Source organism: Phallusia mammillata, chromosome 1 (assembly GCF_965637545.1).
Source record: "Phallusia mammillata chromosome 1, kaPhaMamm4.hap1.1, whole genome shotgun sequence".
Classification (NCBI taxonomy): Eukaryota; Metazoa; Chordata; class Ascidiacea; order Phlebobranchia; family Ascidiidae; genus Phallusia; species Phallusia mammillata.
The window spans coordinates 18,495,796-18,508,128 of NC_137252.1; the positions used below are offsets into that span (position 1 = coordinate 18,495,796).

Below are 12,333 nucleotides of genomic sequence, written 5' to 3' on the forward strand. Positions count from 1 at the left end.
GTTTCAATTTGCATTGACGTTGTGGACTACGACCACACCGTGTTGAAAGCACCCGATCTCGGAAGTTAAGCAACCTCGGGCTTGGTCAATACTTGGATGGGTGACCGCCTAGGAATACCAAGTGTTGTAGTCACTTTTTTGTTTTGTTTTTAGTGCTCCACATTCCGAGGTCGTATCACTCAAAGTTTGAATTTGCCTTGACGGTCTGGACTACAACCACACCAGGTTGAAAGCAACCGATCTCGTTTGATCTCGGAAGTTAAGCAACCTCGGGCTCGGTCAGTACTTGGATGGGTGACCGCCTAGGAATACCAAGTGTTGTAGTCTCTTTTTTGTTTTGTTTTAATGCTTCACAATCCGAGGGCGTATCGCCCAAAGTTTGAATTTGCATTGACGTTGTGGACTACGACCACACCAGGTTGAAAGCACCCGATCTCGTTCGATCTCGGCAGTTAAGCAACCTCGGGCTTGGTCAGTGCTTGGATGGGTGACCGCCTAGGAATGCCAAGTGTTGTAGTCAGTATTTTGTTTTGTTTTTAGTGCTCCACAATCCGAGGTCGTATCGATCAAAGTTTGAATTTGCAGACAGGTTCTTAACTACGACCACACCAGGTTGAAAGCACCCGATCTCGTTCGATCTCGGAAGTTAAGCAACCTCGGGCTTGGTCAGTACTTGGATGGGTGACCGCCTAGGAATACCAAGTGTTGTAGTCACTTTTTTGTTTTGTTTTTAGTGCTCCACAATCCGAGGTCGTATCGCCCAAAGTTTGAATTTGCATTGAGGTTCTGGACTACGACCACACCAGGTTGAAAGCACCCGATCTCGTTCGATCTCGGAAGTTAAGCAACCTCGGGCTTGGTCAGTACTTGGATGGGTGACCGCCTAGGAATACCAAGTGTTGTAGTCACTTTTTCGTTTCGTTTTTAGTGCTCCACAATCCGAGGGCGTATCGCTCAAAGTTTCAATTTGCATTGACGTTGTGGACTACGACCACACCAGGTTGAAAGCATCCGATCTCGTTCGATCTCTTAAGTTGAGCAACCTCGGGCTTGGTCAGTACTTGGATGGGTGACCGCCTACGAATACCAAGTGTTGTAGTCACTTTTTTGTTTCGTTTTTAGTGCTCCACAATCCGAGGTCGTATCGCCCAAAGTTTGAATTTGCATTGACGTTGTGGACTACGACCACACCAGGTTGAAAGCACCCGATCTCGTTCGATCTCGGAAGTTAAGCAGCCTCGGGCTTGATCAGTACTTGGATGGGTGACCGCCTAGGAATACCAAGTGTTGTAGTCACTTTTTTGTTTTGTTTTTAGTGCTCCACAATCCGAGGGCGTATCGCTCAAAGTTTCAATTTGCATTGACGTTGTGGACTACGACCACACCAGGTTGAAAGCACCCGATCTCGTTCGATCTCTCAAGTTGAGCAACCTCGGGCTTGGTCAGTACTTGGATGGGTGACCGCCTAGGAATACCAAGTGTTGTAGTCACTTTTTCGTTTTGTTTTTAGTGCTCCACAATCCGAGGTCGTATCGATCAAAGTTTGAATTTGCAGACAGTTTCTTAACTACGACCACACCAGGTAAGCACCCGATCTCGTTCGATCTCGGAAGTTATGCATCCTCGGGCTTGGTCAGTACTTGGATGGGTTGGGTGACCGCCTAGGAATACCAAGTGTTGTAGTCTCTTTTTTGTTTTGTTTTTAGTGCTTCACAATCCGAGGTCGTATCGCTCATAGTTTCAATTTGCATTGACGTTGTGGACTACGACCACACCAGATTGAAAGCACCCGATCTCGTTCGATCTCGGCAGTTAAGCAACCTCGGGCTTGGTCAGTACTTGGATGGGTGACCGCCTACGAATACCAATTGTTGTAGTCACTTTTTTGTTTTGTTTTTAGTGCTCCACAATCCGAGGTCGTATCACTCAAAGTTTGAATTTGCCTTGACGGTCTGCACTACAACCACACCAGGTTGAAAGCACCCGATCTCGTTCGATCACGGAAGTTAAGCAACCTCGGGCTTGGTCAGTACTTGGATGGGTGACCGCCTAGGAATACCAAGTGTTGTAGTCACTTTTTTGTTTTGTTTTTAGTGCTCCACAATCCGAGGTCGTATCGCTCAAAGTTTGAATTTGCAGTGACGTTGTGGATTACGACCACACCAGGTGGAAGGCACCCGATCTCGTTCGATCTCGGAAGTTACGCAACCTTAGGCTTGGTCATTACTTGGATTTGTGTCCGCCTAGGAATACCACGTGTTGTGGTCACTTTTTTTGTTTGTTTTCTTTAGTGCTCCACAATCCGAGGGCGTATCGCTCAAAGTTTCAATTTGCATTGACGTTGTGGACTACGACCACACCAGGTTGAAAGCACCCGATCTCGTTCGATCTCTCAAGTTGAGCAACCTCGGGCTTGGTCAGTACTTGGATGGGTGACCGCCTAGGAATACCAAGTGTTGTAGTCACTTTTTTGTTTTGTTTTTAGTGCTCCACAATCCGAGGGCGTATCGCTCAAAGTTTGAATTTGCATTGACGTTGTGGACTACGACCACACCAGGTTGAAAGCACCCGATCTCGTTTGATCTCGGAAGTTAAGCATCCTCGGGCTTGGTCAGTACTTGGATGGGTGACCGCCTAGGAATACCAAGTGTTGTAGTCTCTTTTTTGTTTTGTTTTTAGTGCTCCACAATCCAATGTCGTATCGCTCATAGTTTCAATTTGCATTGACGTTGTGGACTACGACCACACCGTGTTGAAAGCACCCGATCTCGGAAGTTAAGCAACCTCGGGCTTGGTCAATACTTGGATGGGTGACCGCCTAGGAATACCAAGTGTTGTATTCACTGTTAGTGCTCCACATTCCGAGGTCGTATCACTCAAAGTTTGAATTTGCCTTGACGGTCTGGACTACAACGACACCAGGTTGAAAGCAACCGATCTCGTTTGATCTCGGAAGTTAAGCAACCTCGGGCTTGGTCAGTACTTGGATGGGTGACCGCCTAGGAATACCAAGTGTTGTAGTCTCTTTTTTGTTTTGTTTTTAGTGCTTCACAATCCGAGGGCGTATCGCCCAAACTTTGAATTTGCATTGACGTTGTGTACTACGACCACACCAGGTTTAAAGCACCCAATCTCGTTCGATCTCGGCAGTTAAGCAACCTCGGGCTTGGTCAGTGCTTGGATGGGTGACCGCCTAGGAATGCCAAGTGTTGTAATCAGTATTTTGTTTTGTTTTTAGTGCTCCACAATCCGAGGTCGTATCGATCAAAGTTTAAATTTGCAGACAGGTTCTTAACTACGACCACACCAGGTTAAAAGCACCCGATCTCGTTCGATCTCGGAAGTTAAGCAACCTCGGGCTTGGTCAGTACTTGGATGGGTGACCGCCTAGGAATACCAAGTGTTGTAGTCACTTTTTTGTTTTGTTTTTAGTGCTCCACAATCCGAGGGCGTATCGCCCAAACTTTGAATTTGCATTGACGTTGTGTACTACGACCACACCAGGTTTAAAGCACCCAATCTCGTTCGATCTCGGCAGTTAAGCAACCTCGGGCTTGGTCAGTGCTTGGATGGGTGACCGCCTAGGAATGCCAAGTGTTGTAATCAGTATTTTGTTTTGTTTTTAGTGCTCCACAATCCGAGGTCGTATCGATCAAAGTTTAAATTTGCAGACAGGTTCTTAACTACGACCACACCAGGTTAAAAGCACCCGATCTCGTTCGATCTCGGAAGTTAAGCAACCTCGGGCTTGGTCAGTACTTGGATGGGTGACCGCCTAGGAATACCAAGTGTTGTAGTCTCTTTTTCGTTTTGTTTTTAGTGCTTCACAATCCGAGGGCGTATTTGCATTGACGTTGTGGACTACGACCGCGCCAGGTTGAAAGCACCCGATCTCGTTCGATCTCGGAAGTTAAGCAACCTCGGGCTTGGTCAGTACTTGGATGGGTGACCGCCTAGAAATACCAAGTGTTGTAGTCACTTTTTTGTTTTTTTAGTGCTCCAGAATCCGAGGTCGTATCGCCAAAAGTTTGAATTTGCATTGACGTTGTGGACTACGACCACACCAGGTTGAAAGCACCCGATCTCGTTCGATCTCGGAAGTTAAGCAACCTCGGGCTTGGTCAGTACTTGGATGGGTGACCGCCTAGGAATACCAAGTGTTGTAGTCACTTTTTTGTTTTGTTTTTAGTGCTCCACAATCCGAGGTCGTATCGCTCAAAGTTTGAATTTGCATTGACGTTCTGGACTACGACCACACCAGGTTGAAAGCACCCGATCTCGTTCGATCTCGGAAGTTAAGCAACCTCGGGCTTGGTCAGTGCTTGGATGGGTGACCGCCTAGGAATGCCATGTGTTGTAGTCAGTTTTTTGTTTTGTTTTTAGTGCTCCACAATCCGAGGTCGTATCGATCAAAGTTTGAATTTGCAGACAGGTTCTTAACTGCGACCACACCAGGTTGAAAGCACCCGATCTCGTTCGATCTCGGAAGTTAAGCAACCTCGGGCTTGGTCAGTACTTGGATGGGTGACCGCCTAGGAATACCAAGTGTTGTAGTCGCTTTTTTGTTTTGTTTTTAGTGCTCCACAATCCGAGGTCGTATCGCCCAAAGTTTGAATTTGCATTGAGGTTCTGGACTACGACCACACCAGGTTGAAAGCACCCGATCTCGTTCGATCTCGGAAGTTAAGCAACCTCGGGCTTGGTCAGTACTTGGATGGGTGACCGCCTAGGAATACCAAGTGTTGTAGTCTCTTTTTTGTTTTGTTTTTAGTGCTTCACAATCCGAGGGCGTATCGCTCAAACTTTGAATTTGCATTGACGTTCTGGACTACGACCACACCAGGTTGAAAGCACCCGATCTCGTTCGATCTCGGCAGTTAAGCAACCTCGGGCTTGGTCAGTGCTTGGATGGGTGACCGCCTAGGAATGCCAAGTGTTGTAGTCACTTTTTCGTTTTGTTCTTAGTGCTCCACAATCCGAGGTCGTATCGATCAAAGTTTGAATTTGCAGACAGTTTCTTAACTACGACCACACCAGGTTGAAAGCACCCGATCTCGTTCGATCTCGGAAGTTAAGCAACCTCGGGCTTGGTCAGTACTTGGATGGGTGACCGCCTAGGAATACCAAGTGTTGTAGTCACATTTTTGTTTTTTTAGTGCTCCACAATCCGAGGTCGTATCGATCAAACTTTGAATTTGCATTAACGTTGTGGACTACGACCACGCCAGGTTGAAAGCACCCGATCACTTTTTTGTTTCGTTTTTAGTGCTCCACAATCCGAGGGCGTATCGCTCAAAGTTTCAATTTGCATTGACGTTGTGGACTACGACCACACCAGGTTGAAAGCACCCGATCTCGTTCGATCTCTTAAGTTGAGCAACCTCGGGCTTGGTCAGTACTTGGATGGGTGACCGCCCAGGAATACCAAGTGTTGTAGTCAGTTTTTTGTTTCGTTTTTAGTGCTCCACAATCCGAGGTCGTATCGCTCAAAGTTTGAATTTGCATTGACGTTGTGGACTACGACCACACCAGGTTGAAAGCACCCGATCTCGTTCGATCTCGGAAGTTAAGCAACCTCGGGCTTGATCAGTACTTGGATGGGTGACCGCCTAGGAATACCAAGTGTTGTAGTCACTTTTTTGTTTTGTTTTTAGTGCTCCACAATCCGAGGTCGTATCGCTCAAAGTTTGAATTTGCATTGACGTTCTGGACTACGACCACACCAGGTTGAAAGCACCCGATCTCGTTCTATCTCGGAAGTTAAGCAACCTCGGACTTGGTCAGTACTTGGATGGGTGACCGCCTAGGAATAACAAGTGTTGTAGTCACTTTTTTGTTTTGTTTTTAGTGCTTCACAATCCGAGGGCGTATCGCTCAAACTTTGAATTTGCATTGACGTTGTGGACTACGACCACACCAGGTTGAAAGCACCCGATCTCGTTCGATCTCGGAAGTTAAGCAACCTCGGGCTTGGTCAGTGCTTGGATGGGTGACCGCCTAGGAATGCCATGTGTTGTAGTCAGTTTTTTGTTTTGTTTTTAGTGCTCCACAATCCGAGGTCGTATCGATCAAAGTTTGAATTTGCATTAACGTTGTGGACTACGACCACGCCAGGTTGAAAGCACCCGATCACTTTTTCGTTTCGTTTTTAGTGCTCCACAATCCGAGGGCGTATCGCTCAAAGTTTCAATTTGCATTGACGTTGTGGACTACGACCACACCAGGTTGAAAGCACCCGATCTCGTTCGATCTCTTAAGTTGAGCAACCTCGGGCTTGGTCAGTACTGGGATGGGTGACCGCCCAGGAATACCAAGTGTTGTAGTCAGTTTTTTGTTTCGTTTTTAGTGCTCCACAATCCGAGGTCGTATCGCTCAAAGTTTGAATTTGCATTGACGTTGTGGACTACGACCACACCAGGTTGAAAGCACCCGATCTCGTTCGATCTCGGAAGTTAAGCAACCTCGGGCTTGATCAGTACTTGGATGGGTGACCGCCTAGGAATACCAAGTGTTGTAGTCACTTTTTTGTTTGGTTTTTAGTGCTCCACAATCCGAGGTCGTATCGCTCAAAGTTTGAATTTGCATTGACGTTCTGGACTACGACCACACCAGGTTGAAAGCACCCGATCTCGTTCTATCTCGGAAGTTAAGCAACCTCGGACTTGGTCAGTACTTGGATGGGTGACCGCCTAGGAATAACAAGTGTTGTAGTCACTTTTTTGTTTTGTTTTTAGTGCTTCACAATCCGAGGGCGTATCGCTCAAACTTTGAATTTGCATTGACGTTGTGGACTACGACCACACCAGGTTGAAAGCACCCGATCTCGTTCGATCTCGGAAGTTAAGCAACCTCGGGCTTGGTCAGTGCTTGGATGGGTGACCGCCTAGGAATGCCATGTGTTGTAGTCAGTTTTTTGTTTTGTTTTTAGTGCTCCACAATCCGAGGTCGTATCGATCAAAGTTTGAATTTGCAGACAGGTTCTTAACTGCGACCACACCAGGTTGAAAGCACCCGATCTCGTTCGATCTCGGAAGTTAAGCAACCTCGGGCTTGTTCAGTACTTGGATGGGTGACCGCCTAGGAATACCAAGTGTTGTAGTCACTTTTTTGTTTTGTTTTTAGTGCTCCACAATCCGAGGTCGTATCGCCCAAAGTTTGAATTTGCATTGAGGTTCTGGACTACGACCACACCAGGTTGAAAGCACCCGATCTCGTTCGATCTCGGAAGTTAAGCAACCTCGGGCTTGGTCAGTACTTGGATGGGTGACCGCCTAGGAATACCAAGTGTTGTAGTCTCTTTTTTGTTTTGTTTTTAGTGCTTCACAATCCGAGGGCGTATCGCTCAAACTTTGAATTTGCATTGACGTTCTGGACTACGACCACACCAGGTTGAAAGCACCCGATCTCGTTCGATCTCGGCAGTTAAGCAACCTCGGGCTTGGTCAGTGCTTGGATGGGTGACCGCCTAGGAATGCCAAGTGTTGTAGTCACTTTTTCGTTTTGTTCTTAGTGCTCCACAATCCGAGGTCGTATCGATCAAAGTTTGAATTTGCAGACAGTTTCTTAACTACGACCACACCAGGTTGAAAGCACCCGATCTCGTTCGATCTCGGAAGTTAAGCAACCTCGGGCTTGGTCAGTACTTGGATGGGTGACCGCCTAGGAATACCAAGTGTTGTAGTCACATTTTTGTTTTTTTAGTGCTCCACAATCCGAGGTCGTATCGATCAAAGTTTGAATTTGCATTAACGTTGTGGACTACGACCACGCCAGGTTGAAAGCACCCGATCACTTTTTCGTTTCGTTTTTAGTGCTCCACAATCCGAGGGCGTATCGCTCAAAGTTTCAATTTGCATTGACGTTGTGGACTACGACCACACCAGGTTGAAAGCACCCGATCTCGTTCGATCTCTTAAGTTGAGCAACCTCGGGCTTGGTCAGTACTTGGATGGGTGACCGCCCAGGAATACCAAGTGTTGTAGTCAGTTTTTTGTTTCGTTTTTAGTGCTCCACAATCCGAGGTCGTATCGCTCAAAGTTTGAATTTGCATTGACGTTGTGGACTACGACCACACCAGGTTGAAAGCACCCGATCTCGTTCGATCTCGGAAGTTAAGCAACCTCGGGCTTGATCAGTACTTGGATGGGTGACCGCCTAGGAATACCAAGTGTTGTAGTCACTTTTTTGTTTTGTTTTTAGTGCTCCACAATCCGAGGTCGTATCGCTCAAAGTTTCAATTTGCATTGACGTTCTGGACTACGACCACACCAGGTTGAAAGCACCCGATCTCGTTCTATCTCGGAAGTTAAGCAACCTCGGACTTGGTCAGTACTTGGATGGGTGACCGCCTAGGAATAACAAGTGTTGTAGTCACTTTTTTGTTTTGTTTTTAGTGCTTCACAATCCGAGGGCGTATCGCTCAAACTTTGAATTTGCATTGACGTTGTGGACTACGACCACACCAGGTTGAAAGCACCCGATCTCGTTCGATCTCGGAAGTTAAGCAACCTCGGGCTTGGTCAGTGCTTGGATGGGTGACCGCCTAGGAATGCCATGTGTTGTAGTCAGTTTTTTGTTTTGTTTTTAGTGCTCCACAATCCGAGGTCGTATCGATCAAAGTTTGAATTTGCAGACAGGTTCTTAACTGCGACCACACCAGGTTGAAAGCACCCGATCTCGTTCGATCTCGGAAGTTAAGCAACCTCGGGCTTGTTCAGTACTTGGATGGGTGACCGCCTAGGAATACCAAGTGTTGTAGTCACTTTTTTGTTTTGTTTTTAGTGCTCCACAATCCGAGGTCGTATCGCCCAAAGTTTGAATTTGCATTGAGGTTCTGGACTACGACCACACCAGGTTGAAAGCACCCGATCTCGTTCGATCTCGGAAGTTAAGCAACCTCGGGCTTGGTCAGTACTTGGATGGGTGACCGCCTAGGAATACCAAGTGTTGTAGTCTCTTTTTTGTTTTGTTTTTAGTGCTTCACAATCCGAGGGCGTATCGCTCAAACTTTGAATTTGCATTGACGTTCTGGACTACGACCACACCAGGTTGAAAGCACCCGATCTCGTTCGATCTCGGCAGTTAAGCAACCTCGGGCTTGGTCAGTGCTTGGATGGGTGACCGCCTAGGAATGCCAAGTGTTGTAGTCACTTTTTCGTTTTGTTCTTAGTGCTCCACAATCCGAGGTCGTATCGATCAAAGTTTGAATTTGCAGACAGTTTCTTAACTACGACCACACCAGGTTGAAAGCACCCGATCTCGTTCGATCTCGGAAGTTAAGCAACCTCGGGCTTGGTCAGTACTTGGATGGGTGACCGCCTAGGAATACCAAGTGTTGTAGTCACATTTTTGTTTTTTTAGTGCTCCACAATCCGAGGTCGTATCGATCAAACTTTGAATTTGCATTAACGTTGTGGACTACGACCACGCCAGGTTGAAAGCACCCGATCACTTTTTCGTTTCGTTTTTAGTGCTCCACAATCCGAGGGCGTATCGCTCAAAGTTTCAATTTGCATTGACGTTGTGGACTACGACCACACCAGGTTGAAAGCACCCGATCTCGTTCGATCTCTTAAGTTGAGCAACCTCGGGCTTGGTCAGTACTTGGATGGGTGACCGCCCAGGAATACCAAGTGTTGTAGTCAGTTTTTTGTTTCGTTTTTAGTGCTCCACAATCCGAGGTCGTATCGCTCAAAGTTTGAATTTGCATTGACGTTGTGGACTACGACCACACCAGGTTGAAAGCACCCGATCTCGTTCGATCTCGGAAGTTAAGCAACCTCGGGCTTGATCAGTACTTGGATGGGTGACCGCCTAGGAATACCAAGTGTTGTAGTCACTTTTTCGTTTTGTTTTTAGTGCTCCACAATCCAATGTCGTATCGCTCATAGTTTCAATTTGCATTGACGTTGTGGACTACGACCACACCGGGTTGAAAGCACCCGATCTCGTTCGATCTCTCAAGTTGAGCAACCTCGGGCTTGGTCAGTACTTGGATGGGTGACCGCCTAGGAATACCAAGTGTTGTAGTCACTTTTTCGTTTTGTTTTTAGTGCTCCACAATCCGAGGTCGTATCGATCAAAGTTTGAATTTGCAGACAGTTTCTTAACTACGACCACACCAGGTTGAAAGCACCCGATCTCGTTCGATCTCGGAAGTTAAGCATCCTCGGGCTTGGTCAGTACTTGGATGGGTGACCGCCTAGGAATACCAAGTGTTGTAGTCTCTTTTTTGTTTTGGTTTTAGTGCTTCACAATCCGAGGTCGTATCGCTCAAAGTTTCAATTTGCATTGACGTTGTGGTACACCAGATTGAAAGCACCCGATCTCGGAAGTTAAGCAACCTCGGGCTTGGTCAGTACTTGGATGGGTGACCGCCTAGGAATACCAAGTGTTGTAGTCACTTTTTTGTTTTGTTTTTAGTGCTCCACAATCCAATGTCGTATCGCTCATAGTTTCAATTTGCATTGACGTTGTGGACTACGACCACACCGGGTTGAAAGCACCCGATCTCGTTCGATCTCTCAAGTTGAGCAACCTCGGGCTTGGTCAGTACTTGGATGGGTGACCGCCTAGGAATACCAAGTGTTGTAGTCACTTTTTCGTTTTGTTTTTAGTGCTCCACAATCCGAGGTCGTATCGATCAAAGTTTGAATTTGCAGACAGTTTCTTAACTACGACCACACCAGGTTGAAAGCACCCGATCTCGTTCGATCTCGGAAGTTAAGCATCCTCGGGCTTGGTCAGTACTTGGATGGGTGACCGCCTAGGAATACCAAGTGTTGTAGTCTCTTTTTTGTTTTGGTTTTAGTGCTTCACAATCCGAGGTCGTATCGCTCAAAGTTTCAATTTGCATTGACGTTGTGGTACACCAGATTGAAAGCACCCGATCTCGGAAGTTAAGCAACCTCGGGCTTGGTCAGTACTTGGATGGGTGACCGCCTAGGAATACCAAGTGTTGTAGTCACTTTTTTGTTTTGTTTTTAGTGCTCCACAATCCGAGGTCGTATCGCCCAAAGTTTGAATTTGCATTGAGGTTCTGGACTACGACCACACCAGGTTGAAAGCACCCGATCTCGTTCGATCTCGGAAGTTAAGCACCCTCGGGCTTGATCAGTACTTGGATGGGTGACCGCCTAGGAATACCAAGTGTTGTAGTCACTTTTTTGTTTTGTTTTTAGTGCTCCACAATCCGAGGGCGTATCGCTCAAAGTTTGAATTTGCATTGACGTTGTGGACTACGACCACACCAGGTTGAAAGCACCCGATCTCGTTCGATCTCTCAAGTTGAGCAACCTCAGGCTTGGTCAGTACTTGGATGGGTGACCGCCTAGGAATACCAAGTGTTGTAGTCACTTTTTCGTTTTGTTTTTAGTGCTCCACAATCCGAGGTCGTATCGATCAAAGTTTGAATTTGCAGACAGTTTCTCAACTACGACCACACCAGGTTGAAAGCACCCGATCTCGTTCGATCTCGGAAGTTATGCATCCTTTGGCTTGGTCAGTACTTGGATAGGTTGGGTGACCGCCTAGGAATACCAAGTGTTGTAGTCTCTTTTTGGTTTTGTTTTTAGTGCTTCACAATCCGAGGTCGTATCGCTCATAGTTTCAATTTGCATTGACGTTGTGGACTACGACCACACCAGATTGAAAGCACCCGATCTCGTTCGATCTCGGAAGTTAAGCAACCTCGGGCTTGGTCAGTACTTGGATGGGTGACCGCCTACGAATACCAATTGTTGTAGTCACTTTTTTGTTTTGTTTTTAGTGCTCCACAATCCGAGGTCGTATCACTCAAAGTTTGAATTTGCCTTGACGGTCTGCACTACAACCACACCAGGTTGAAAGCACCCGATCTCGTTCGATCTCGGAAGTTAAGCAACCTCGGGCTTGGTCAGTACTTGGATGGGTGACCGCCTAGGAATACCAAGTGTTGTAGTCACTTTTTTGTTTTGTTTTTAGTGCTCCACAATCCGAGGTCGTATCGCTCAAAGTTTGAATTTGCAGTGACGTTGTGGATTACGACCACACCAAGTGGAAGGCACCCGATCTCGTTCGATCTCGGAAGTTACGCAACCTTAGGCTTGGTCATTACTTGGATTTGTGTCCGCCTAGGAATACCACGTGTTGTGGTCACTTTTTTTGTTTGTTTTCTTTAGTGCTCCACAATCCGAGGGCGTATCGCTCAAAGTTTCAATTTGCATTGACGTTGTGGACTACGACCACACCAGGTTGAAAGCACCCGATCTCGTTCGATCTCTCAAGTTGAGCAACCTCGGGCTTGGTCAGTACTTGGATGGGTGACCGCCTAGGAATACCAAGTGTTGTAGTCAC

General features: G+C 46.8%; 46 non-coding genes and 12 pseudogenes across 46 annotated transcripts; all 58 read left to right on the forward strand.

The window, feature by feature from the left end:
* Nucleotides 1-24: 24 nt before the first annotated feature.
* On the forward strand, nucleotides 25-133 carry LOC145210874 (5S ribosomal RNA; annotated as a pseudogene).
* A 75-nt stretch (nucleotides 134-208) lies between these two features.
* On the forward strand, nucleotides 209-327 carry LOC145210276 (5S ribosomal RNA). The gene has a single exon (XR_013855751.1). It is a non-coding gene; the product is annotated as a 5S ribosomal RNA (ribosomal RNA).
* Nucleotides 328-401: 74 nt separating this feature from the next.
* LOC145210558 (5S ribosomal RNA) lies at nucleotides 402-520 on the forward strand. Its single transcript, XR_013856016.1, has one exon. It is a non-coding gene; the product is annotated as a 5S ribosomal RNA (ribosomal RNA).
* A 75-nt stretch (nucleotides 521-595) lies between these two features.
* LOC145209991 (5S ribosomal RNA) lies at nucleotides 596-714 on the forward strand. The gene has a single exon (XR_013855485.1). It is a non-coding gene; the product is annotated as a 5S ribosomal RNA (ribosomal RNA).
* A 75-nt stretch (nucleotides 715-789) lies between these two features.
* On the forward strand, nucleotides 790-908 carry LOC145209673 (5S ribosomal RNA). Its single transcript, XR_013855188.1, has one exon. It is a non-coding gene; the product is annotated as a 5S ribosomal RNA (ribosomal RNA).
* Nucleotides 909-983: 75 nt separating this feature from the next.
* LOC145210842 (5S ribosomal RNA) lies at nucleotides 984-1,102 on the forward strand (annotated as a pseudogene).
* A 75-nt stretch (nucleotides 1,103-1,177) lies between these two features.
* LOC145209932 (5S ribosomal RNA) lies at nucleotides 1,178-1,296 on the forward strand. The gene has a single exon (XR_013855429.1). It is a non-coding gene; the product is annotated as a 5S ribosomal RNA (ribosomal RNA).
* Nucleotides 1,297-1,371: 75 nt separating this feature from the next.
* Nucleotides 1,372-1,490, forward strand: LOC145210779 (5S ribosomal RNA). The gene has a single exon (XR_013856222.1). It is a non-coding gene; the product is annotated as a 5S ribosomal RNA (ribosomal RNA).
* A 75-nt stretch (nucleotides 1,491-1,565) lies between these two features.
* On the forward strand, nucleotides 1,566-1,686 carry LOC145210926 (5S ribosomal RNA; annotated as a pseudogene).
* Nucleotides 1,687-1,761: 75 nt separating this feature from the next.
* LOC145210753 (5S ribosomal RNA) lies at nucleotides 1,762-1,880 on the forward strand. The gene has a single exon (XR_013856198.1). It is a non-coding gene; the product is annotated as a 5S ribosomal RNA (ribosomal RNA).
* Nucleotides 1,881-1,955: 75 nt separating this feature from the next.
* On the forward strand, nucleotides 1,956-2,074 carry LOC145210663 (5S ribosomal RNA). The gene has a single exon (XR_013856115.1). It is a non-coding gene; the product is annotated as a 5S ribosomal RNA (ribosomal RNA).
* Nucleotides 2,075-2,346: 272 nt separating this feature from the next.
* LOC145210781 (5S ribosomal RNA) lies at nucleotides 2,347-2,465 on the forward strand. The gene has a single exon (XR_013856224.1). It is a non-coding gene; the product is annotated as a 5S ribosomal RNA (ribosomal RNA).
* Nucleotides 2,466-2,540: 75 nt separating this feature from the next.
* Nucleotides 2,541-2,659, forward strand: LOC145209943 (5S ribosomal RNA). Its single transcript, XR_013855440.1, has one exon. It is a non-coding gene; the product is annotated as a 5S ribosomal RNA (ribosomal RNA).
* Nucleotides 2,660-2,734: 75 nt separating this feature from the next.
* LOC145210897 (5S ribosomal RNA) lies at nucleotides 2,735-2,843 on the forward strand (annotated as a pseudogene).
* Nucleotides 2,844-2,905: 62 nt separating this feature from the next.
* On the forward strand, nucleotides 2,906-3,024 carry LOC145210438 (5S ribosomal RNA). Its single transcript, XR_013855903.1, has one exon. It is a non-coding gene; the product is annotated as a 5S ribosomal RNA (ribosomal RNA).
* Nucleotides 3,025-3,099: 75 nt separating this feature from the next.
* Nucleotides 3,100-3,218, forward strand: LOC145210845 (5S ribosomal RNA; annotated as a pseudogene).
* A 75-nt stretch (nucleotides 3,219-3,293) lies between these two features.
* Nucleotides 3,294-3,412, forward strand: LOC145210417 (5S ribosomal RNA). Its single transcript, XR_013855883.1, has one exon. It is a non-coding gene; the product is annotated as a 5S ribosomal RNA (ribosomal RNA).
* Nucleotides 3,413-3,487: 75 nt separating this feature from the next.
* LOC145210846 (5S ribosomal RNA) lies at nucleotides 3,488-3,606 on the forward strand (annotated as a pseudogene).
* A 75-nt stretch (nucleotides 3,607-3,681) lies between these two features.
* On the forward strand, nucleotides 3,682-3,800 carry LOC145210357 (5S ribosomal RNA). The gene has a single exon (XR_013855827.1). It is a non-coding gene; the product is annotated as a 5S ribosomal RNA (ribosomal RNA).
* Nucleotides 3,801-3,859: 59 nt separating this feature from the next.
* Nucleotides 3,860-3,978, forward strand: LOC145210646 (5S ribosomal RNA). Its single transcript, XR_013856099.1, has one exon. It is a non-coding gene; the product is annotated as a 5S ribosomal RNA (ribosomal RNA).
* A 72-nt stretch (nucleotides 3,979-4,050) lies between these two features.
* Nucleotides 4,051-4,169, forward strand: LOC145209674 (5S ribosomal RNA). The gene has a single exon (XR_013855189.1). It is a non-coding gene; the product is annotated as a 5S ribosomal RNA (ribosomal RNA).
* Nucleotides 4,170-4,244: 75 nt separating this feature from the next.
* On the forward strand, nucleotides 4,245-4,363 carry LOC145210629 (5S ribosomal RNA). Its single transcript, XR_013856083.1, has one exon. It is a non-coding gene; the product is annotated as a 5S ribosomal RNA (ribosomal RNA).
* A 75-nt stretch (nucleotides 4,364-4,438) lies between these two features.
* Nucleotides 4,439-4,557, forward strand: LOC145210287 (5S ribosomal RNA). Its single transcript, XR_013855761.1, has one exon. It is a non-coding gene; the product is annotated as a 5S ribosomal RNA (ribosomal RNA).
* A 75-nt stretch (nucleotides 4,558-4,632) lies between these two features.
* Nucleotides 4,633-4,751, forward strand: LOC145210945 (5S ribosomal RNA). The gene has a single exon (XR_013856270.1). It is a non-coding gene; the product is annotated as a 5S ribosomal RNA (ribosomal RNA).
* A 75-nt stretch (nucleotides 4,752-4,826) lies between these two features.
* On the forward strand, nucleotides 4,827-4,945 carry LOC145210559 (5S ribosomal RNA). The gene has a single exon (XR_013856017.1). It is a non-coding gene; the product is annotated as a 5S ribosomal RNA (ribosomal RNA).
* Nucleotides 4,946-5,020: 75 nt separating this feature from the next.
* On the forward strand, nucleotides 5,021-5,139 carry LOC145209993 (5S ribosomal RNA). Its single transcript, XR_013855486.1, has one exon. It is a non-coding gene; the product is annotated as a 5S ribosomal RNA (ribosomal RNA).
* Nucleotides 5,140-5,321: 182 nt separating this feature from the next.
* On the forward strand, nucleotides 5,322-5,440 carry LOC145210805 (5S ribosomal RNA; annotated as a pseudogene).
* A 75-nt stretch (nucleotides 5,441-5,515) lies between these two features.
* On the forward strand, nucleotides 5,516-5,634 carry LOC145209729 (5S ribosomal RNA). Its single transcript, XR_013855241.1, has one exon. It is a non-coding gene; the product is annotated as a 5S ribosomal RNA (ribosomal RNA).
* Nucleotides 5,635-5,709: 75 nt separating this feature from the next.
* Nucleotides 5,710-5,828, forward strand: LOC145210731 (5S ribosomal RNA). Its single transcript, XR_013856177.1, has one exon. It is a non-coding gene; the product is annotated as a 5S ribosomal RNA (ribosomal RNA).
* A 75-nt stretch (nucleotides 5,829-5,903) lies between these two features.
* LOC145210630 (5S ribosomal RNA) lies at nucleotides 5,904-6,022 on the forward strand. The gene has a single exon (XR_013856084.1). It is a non-coding gene; the product is annotated as a 5S ribosomal RNA (ribosomal RNA).
* A 185-nt stretch (nucleotides 6,023-6,207) lies between these two features.
* On the forward strand, nucleotides 6,208-6,326 carry LOC145210801 (5S ribosomal RNA; annotated as a pseudogene).
* Nucleotides 6,327-6,401: 75 nt separating this feature from the next.
* Nucleotides 6,402-6,520, forward strand: LOC145209730 (5S ribosomal RNA). Its single transcript, XR_013855242.1, has one exon. It is a non-coding gene; the product is annotated as a 5S ribosomal RNA (ribosomal RNA).
* A 75-nt stretch (nucleotides 6,521-6,595) lies between these two features.
* On the forward strand, nucleotides 6,596-6,714 carry LOC145210733 (5S ribosomal RNA). The gene has a single exon (XR_013856179.1). It is a non-coding gene; the product is annotated as a 5S ribosomal RNA (ribosomal RNA).
* Nucleotides 6,715-6,789: 75 nt separating this feature from the next.
* On the forward strand, nucleotides 6,790-6,908 carry LOC145210631 (5S ribosomal RNA). The gene has a single exon (XR_013856085.1). It is a non-coding gene; the product is annotated as a 5S ribosomal RNA (ribosomal RNA).
* A 75-nt stretch (nucleotides 6,909-6,983) lies between these two features.
* On the forward strand, nucleotides 6,984-7,102 carry LOC145210467 (5S ribosomal RNA). Its single transcript, XR_013855930.1, has one exon. It is a non-coding gene; the product is annotated as a 5S ribosomal RNA (ribosomal RNA).
* Nucleotides 7,103-7,177: 75 nt separating this feature from the next.
* Nucleotides 7,178-7,296, forward strand: LOC145210946 (5S ribosomal RNA). Its single transcript, XR_013856271.1, has one exon. It is a non-coding gene; the product is annotated as a 5S ribosomal RNA (ribosomal RNA).
* Nucleotides 7,297-7,371: 75 nt separating this feature from the next.
* LOC145210560 (5S ribosomal RNA) lies at nucleotides 7,372-7,490 on the forward strand. The gene has a single exon (XR_013856018.1). It is a non-coding gene; the product is annotated as a 5S ribosomal RNA (ribosomal RNA).
* Nucleotides 7,491-7,565: 75 nt separating this feature from the next.
* Nucleotides 7,566-7,684, forward strand: LOC145209994 (5S ribosomal RNA). The gene has a single exon (XR_013855487.1). It is a non-coding gene; the product is annotated as a 5S ribosomal RNA (ribosomal RNA).
* A 182-nt stretch (nucleotides 7,685-7,866) lies between these two features.
* On the forward strand, nucleotides 7,867-7,985 carry LOC145210806 (5S ribosomal RNA; annotated as a pseudogene).
* Nucleotides 7,986-8,060: 75 nt separating this feature from the next.
* LOC145209731 (5S ribosomal RNA) lies at nucleotides 8,061-8,179 on the forward strand. Its single transcript, XR_013855243.1, has one exon. It is a non-coding gene; the product is annotated as a 5S ribosomal RNA (ribosomal RNA).
* Nucleotides 8,180-8,254: 75 nt separating this feature from the next.
* LOC145210734 (5S ribosomal RNA) lies at nucleotides 8,255-8,373 on the forward strand. Its single transcript, XR_013856180.1, has one exon. It is a non-coding gene; the product is annotated as a 5S ribosomal RNA (ribosomal RNA).
* Nucleotides 8,374-8,448: 75 nt separating this feature from the next.
* LOC145210632 (5S ribosomal RNA) lies at nucleotides 8,449-8,567 on the forward strand. Its single transcript, XR_013856086.1, has one exon. It is a non-coding gene; the product is annotated as a 5S ribosomal RNA (ribosomal RNA).
* Nucleotides 8,568-8,642: 75 nt separating this feature from the next.
* LOC145210468 (5S ribosomal RNA) lies at nucleotides 8,643-8,761 on the forward strand. Its single transcript, XR_013855931.1, has one exon. It is a non-coding gene; the product is annotated as a 5S ribosomal RNA (ribosomal RNA).
* Nucleotides 8,762-8,836: 75 nt separating this feature from the next.
* On the forward strand, nucleotides 8,837-8,955 carry LOC145210947 (5S ribosomal RNA). The gene has a single exon (XR_013856272.1). It is a non-coding gene; the product is annotated as a 5S ribosomal RNA (ribosomal RNA).
* A 75-nt stretch (nucleotides 8,956-9,030) lies between these two features.
* On the forward strand, nucleotides 9,031-9,149 carry LOC145210561 (5S ribosomal RNA). The gene has a single exon (XR_013856019.1). It is a non-coding gene; the product is annotated as a 5S ribosomal RNA (ribosomal RNA).
* Nucleotides 9,150-9,224: 75 nt separating this feature from the next.
* LOC145209995 (5S ribosomal RNA) lies at nucleotides 9,225-9,343 on the forward strand. The gene has a single exon (XR_013855488.1). It is a non-coding gene; the product is annotated as a 5S ribosomal RNA (ribosomal RNA).
* Nucleotides 9,344-9,525: 182 nt separating this feature from the next.
* On the forward strand, nucleotides 9,526-9,644 carry LOC145210807 (5S ribosomal RNA; annotated as a pseudogene).
* A 75-nt stretch (nucleotides 9,645-9,719) lies between these two features.
* On the forward strand, nucleotides 9,720-9,838 carry LOC145209732 (5S ribosomal RNA). The gene has a single exon (XR_013855244.1). It is a non-coding gene; the product is annotated as a 5S ribosomal RNA (ribosomal RNA).
* Nucleotides 9,839-9,913: 75 nt separating this feature from the next.
* On the forward strand, nucleotides 9,914-10,032 carry LOC145210793 (5S ribosomal RNA). Its single transcript, XR_013856236.1, has one exon. It is a non-coding gene; the product is annotated as a 5S ribosomal RNA (ribosomal RNA).
* A 75-nt stretch (nucleotides 10,033-10,107) lies between these two features.
* On the forward strand, nucleotides 10,108-10,226 carry LOC145210212 (5S ribosomal RNA). Its single transcript, XR_013855691.1, has one exon. It is a non-coding gene; the product is annotated as a 5S ribosomal RNA (ribosomal RNA).
* Nucleotides 10,227-10,477: 251 nt separating this feature from the next.
* LOC145210794 (5S ribosomal RNA) lies at nucleotides 10,478-10,596 on the forward strand. The gene has a single exon (XR_013856237.1). It is a non-coding gene; the product is annotated as a 5S ribosomal RNA (ribosomal RNA).
* A 75-nt stretch (nucleotides 10,597-10,671) lies between these two features.
* On the forward strand, nucleotides 10,672-10,790 carry LOC145210213 (5S ribosomal RNA). The gene has a single exon (XR_013855692.1). It is a non-coding gene; the product is annotated as a 5S ribosomal RNA (ribosomal RNA).
* Nucleotides 10,791-11,041: 251 nt separating this feature from the next.
* On the forward strand, nucleotides 11,042-11,160 carry LOC145210196 (5S ribosomal RNA). The gene has a single exon (XR_013855676.1). It is a non-coding gene; the product is annotated as a 5S ribosomal RNA (ribosomal RNA).
* A 75-nt stretch (nucleotides 11,161-11,235) lies between these two features.
* Nucleotides 11,236-11,354, forward strand: LOC145210838 (5S ribosomal RNA; annotated as a pseudogene).
* Nucleotides 11,355-11,429: 75 nt separating this feature from the next.
* Nucleotides 11,430-11,553, forward strand: LOC145210878 (5S ribosomal RNA; annotated as a pseudogene).
* A 75-nt stretch (nucleotides 11,554-11,628) lies between these two features.
* On the forward strand, nucleotides 11,629-11,747 carry LOC145210719 (5S ribosomal RNA). The gene has a single exon (XR_013856166.1). It is a non-coding gene; the product is annotated as a 5S ribosomal RNA (ribosomal RNA).
* Nucleotides 11,748-11,822: 75 nt separating this feature from the next.
* On the forward strand, nucleotides 11,823-11,941 carry LOC145210176 (5S ribosomal RNA). The gene has a single exon (XR_013855657.1). It is a non-coding gene; the product is annotated as a 5S ribosomal RNA (ribosomal RNA).
* A 272-nt stretch (nucleotides 11,942-12,213) lies between these two features.
* Nucleotides 12,214-12,332, forward strand: LOC145210782 (5S ribosomal RNA). Its single transcript, XR_013856225.1, has one exon. It is a non-coding gene; the product is annotated as a 5S ribosomal RNA (ribosomal RNA).
* The last annotated feature ends 1 nt before the right edge of the window (nucleotide 12,333 follows it).